Here is a 5,000-nt window from a genome sequence, read left to right as displayed (position 1 = left end):
CGGAATAGTCCTTTATTTATACATAAAAGTACGGGTTCCATATTGAGTTGAAACCAGACACGGGAGGTTAAAATGTGTTAAAATGCAGGAAATTATATCTATGAAATACAACATTTTCGGGGAGAGGACTCCCAGACCCTCGCCATGATGAAGTTGACAGTTGACAACCCTATTTATCAACAGTAATCAACAAAAGTAATAACTTGACAGTACACTCTAAAATTGTTGGGCTTAACTGAAATACATGCTTTTCATTGTATTCAGTGTTTTTAAAATGGTATGGCTCTCATGAAAAATTATTTTTTTACATTTTGGCGTTTATGGCTCTCTCCACCAAAAAGGTTCCTGACCTCTGCTTTATAAGCATACACAGGGCTCTATATTAACACCAGCCAACTGGCCAAATGCTGGGCAAATTAAAATTTTGGCTGGTAAAAAACCCAACTTACTAGCCAGTGTGAGTTGGTTAGTAAGATGAACATTCTACGAGCCATTTTTGGCTGGTGATGAAACAGGTTAATTCAGGGCCCTGCATACATTCACTACACACAAATACATAGACATAGACAGACACAGACACAAACATACACATGTGCATACACACACAAGTATACTGTACTGGATACACACAGTCTGGAGAACAGAGCACTGTAGTAGACGTGCATACAGTACAGGCATGCATACATACAAATAAATGCACAGGCACACAGACACAGATGCACACAGAGGCGCACACGCACGCACGCACGCACGCACGCACGCACGCACGCATGCACGCACGCATGCACGCACGCATGCACGCACGCATGCACGCACGCACGCACGCACATTTTGCTTTGTTTTGTTATTTTGTTATCTCTACGATTAATGTTCAATGACGAAGACAGTTCATGCATGCATGATTCAGTTAAATGACCATGGCATGGATAAAAGTAGTACACACACACACACACACACACACACACACACACACACACACACACACACACACACACACACACACACACACACACACACACACACACACACACACACACACCCGACACACACACACTACTGTATGGTGAGGGAGTTCTGCTTGTAGGCTTTGGGCTTCCCCGAAACAGGTTTTGAAGACCACACACACACACACACACACACACACACACACACACACACACACACACACACACACACACACACACACACACACACACACACACACACACACACACACACACACACACACACACACACTGGTTTCTCTGGTTGTTTTTCTTCAGTGCTGGAAAGTAGAGCACTGGTTTCGCACCTTTATTACCATAGGTGCATCTGTGATAGGGTCTACTGCACAGTACATATATCACCAGACAACCCACTACAAAACTCAATTTGGTTCCTAAACAGTTGATCAAACTCATAGATAGAGTCTTGTGGTTGGTTGGGCCTGGCTGATGATTGCAGTCCCGCACAATCTTACAACTTTATAGAACATTCTGGGTCAATTACTTGACTCAAAATCTACTGTACAGTAAGTAAAACTTCTTAAAAATTAAAAACGAATTCATTTCTTGGCAGGTGACAGTCTCTTCAGGCAATAGGCTAATAACTGGGCTTATCTGATTGTGAGATTGTGTGGTGATAAGTCCATGCTTTTGGGTAGGGCCGCTGACAGCTTTGGCCGGGCCGGGGACAAAATCATAACGCTGGTTATAGATGTACGAGTTTCCCCCACACTCTCAACCTGCCTGCTCGCGTCGCTTGGGTTTGGTGGGAAACGTAGCATCGTTCCCGGTCAAATTAGCATAGCTTAGCAAATGCTGTGGTCAAACAACCATCTCTCTTCAATTACAAACACTGTACTTACAAATAAAAACTCATTAGGAGCAGCGCATATATTGGCCACCTTAATCCAAGTGTCGTTTTTATAAAAGCATCTGTGAAAAACAATCGGTAGATGTGACACCACCAAAACTTTTAAATAGCCCAGTACTGCTGGTGATGCACATGATGTCACGCCGTTAACGTTTTTTGAAAGCTCTCCCATTGGTTAGCGCTTTGCGGTGCCGCTATATTTTTCAACCAAGTTCAACTTTATCGCCCCGCTCGGACACAGCCGCAACCCTCGCTTCCCTACGTCACCACCTCTCGCCTCGCTACCGCGTCCCAATGGAAAATAATGAAACGCCTCGTCTCTATCACTCTGGAATCGCACATGTAAATCAGGCGTAAGAAAGGTTCCCTCCCGTCAATACATGCAATGTAATGAAGAACTAATTCTGGGCCCCGCCTTTCCCTGGGCCCGGGACAACGGACCCCTTTTTGCCCCCTGCCGGCTCCCCTACTTTTGGGTGCTGGTGAATATAGATCACAGATGCCTCATACATATAAGGCATGCTACTTTACTCATGTGGGGGGCAAATAGGGGCCTAATGACTCAGCAGTGAGTCTCTCTCTCTCTCTCTCTCTCTCTCTCTCTCTCTCTCTCTTTCTCTCTCTCTCTCTCTCTCATATAAAAATATTTCAGAATTTGTAAAACTTGTACAAAACGTCTGCATGATTTAATGATTTGGTGCAGTATTAGTAGGACTGTTAAGACAGTGCCAAAGCATTATTACATCTCTCTCTCTCGCCATTGATGCGAGGCAGTTCATGTTGTTGACGCCAAGTGCTGATTCCTTCCATTCAAATGTCGCAGCAGAGTTCCAGACTCATCAGACCAGGCAGCATTTTTCTAATCTTCTATTGTCAAATTTTATGTGAGCCTGTACGAACTGTAGATTCAAGTTCAGACATGCTGTGCATTCAGAGCTGTACACCTCAGTTGCATTGAGTTGTTATTTGAGGTACTTGTATCTGCTCAAACCAGTATGGCCATTCTCCTTTGACCTTGTTGTGCATGAATTTCCAGTTCAAGTTCAAGATTATGTGTCCCCAAGGGAGAAATTAGGTATTAGGTATTTACAAACATTCAGAACAGACAACACATAGGCTAATAAAAAACAACATAAAGACAGAGACCTGGGGTCAACACAGCACAAGGGCATAAGACTGAGACCAAGAATTAATTTCCCGTAGATCAGCAGTTTCTAAAATACTCGGATCAACCTGTCTGGCATCACACAGTCATGCCACATTCAAGTCACTTAAAATCAAAATCACCTTTCTTCCTTATTATGATGCTTGGCTTGAAATCCATTGAGTTGCCACCATGTGATTGGCTGATTAGAAAATTGCATCAATGAGCAGTTGGACAGTTGGACACTGACTTTGTATTCCATTCAACGGTTTTGAAACACCTGCAATCGATCAGCCAGGATTCTTCCAGCCAAGGTGTCTGCAGCAACGCTGCAGCGCTGATAGGACGGTTGTGTTTGACTGTCAATCAAAAGAATTCTAAAATAATTTGAGCTGTCAATCAAGTCAACGACAATGCTCATTTAAACAATTTAAATAGCCCTCTGAAATAAAGGATCAGCCCAAAAAGAATATCTGGCTTGTTTGAAACGGACAGAAAAGTCTATGGAATCTCTCATAAGTGAGGTGTGGTGAAAAATTGGCAAGGGCCGTTTATTGGCCGCTAAAAAATTATAATTTTGTATATACGTAGCCCATAGTCAATCGTGTCAATTGCATTCAAACAAACAGCTAGCTTTCATTTGTCAAATACTGCACATCACCTTCTATTCAGCCCTCCCTCCAGAGCCGTTTATAGAGAGAGTCTGGCCAACTCGAATCATGGACGCCATTTTCGTTCCCCACGTCGAGGATTCTACAGTGTAACCCTATGGGCAGCATACCATCAAAATCGCTGGATCTAAAATACAAATAAGGCTTCATAGACCATCAAACTTGGGTTGTAGTATTATCAAGATCCCAACATATGAAAACAAACATTAACAAGTTTGTTCGTATAGAAGGGGTTTGCTTAAAAGAGGGTTTTGTCGGCATAGTTTTGATGTGCTCAGCAGTGCATTCAAGCCTTACTTCCGAGTTGTTGTTGCCTAGGTACAGCCAACGTCAAAGTCGATATTTAAGTAATGTGCAGAAATAACATTCACAATGATGGTCAAGTTCATGTACAGGGACCCTGGTGATACTTGCGCCAAAGTTTCACGTTGTGTCGAGATTTAGTAGTTTAAAAATAACGATGTGCTCAGCAGTGCATAATCGCGATTGCAGACAGTAGAACTGTAGGATGAGTCTGGATCACTAGTCAGTGGTCTGGATGCTCGTAGGTTGTGTCGGATAGCCTATTCATAGTATGAAACTGGACGTGAGTTTAAATCGCAGGGGGAAAGGACCTTATTAGCGCGACAGAAATAATAACTTGATGGGCAAAGTTTTCACAGTAGGCCTATAACATAGTTACAGGTGGCAATTAAGATTTGACAAGCTAATTTCAAGACAGAAACCTAACTTCAAAAGTAATTGTTAACAAAAGTCGAAGGGGGGGGGGATACATTTACCTCACACACAACACGGAGAAATCTGCTACTTTCCGGTTATTAATTCTGACCTTTATATTCCATAAAAGGGAGTTTATATCCATGCATGTCCCAAATCCTCCGTTTATGTCACGAGTTAAACGATGCTGTTTGTTTCTCCTGACCCGGCCCTGCACTACAGCCATATGCACAACAGTTTGTCATAATAATAATGTTATAATATTATAGTGAAGCGTTATTTTTTATATCTGATAATGCTCATTAATGGGAGCGTGGGGAACGAAAATGGCGTCCATAAAACATGTGACCAGCCCAGAACCAATCAAAATAGCGGGATAGCTCGAACGTTCGAATCCATAGTTGGCCAGACTCTCTCTATATACGGCTCTGCCTCCCTGATCTGGGATTGGCTCCCTACCTGAGGCCAGGGCTTTGGGACGCTTTGGGACGAGCAGCCATGCTGTATTTCAGATTGGAATTTCACAACAATACCTCTTTAAATATATGTTTTCTGTTTTCTGTTGTCCAGTCTTGCACTTTAAATGTATGTACGTGTACAGTATTGTATGGGTA

At 42.7% G+C, this 5,000-nt stretch overlaps 1 protein-coding gene across 2 annotated transcripts in view; it reads right to left on the bottom strand.

Moving 5' to 3' along the window:
- The window catches only part of prkcq (protein kinase C, theta), a 29,420-nt gene that overhangs the window by 19,832 nt on the left and 4,588 nt on the right, over window positions 1–5,000 (bottom strand). The window lies entirely within an intron of this gene.

Source organism: Engraulis encrasicolus, chromosome 15 (genome assembly GCF_034702125.1).
Source record: "Engraulis encrasicolus isolate BLACKSEA-1 chromosome 15, IST_EnEncr_1.0, whole genome shotgun sequence".
Lineage (NCBI taxonomy): Eukaryota > Metazoa > Chordata > Actinopteri > Clupeiformes > Engraulidae > Engraulis > Engraulis encrasicolus.
Note: the sequence above shows the minus strand (reverse complement) of the source record. Positions and strands in the feature narration are given on the sequence as shown.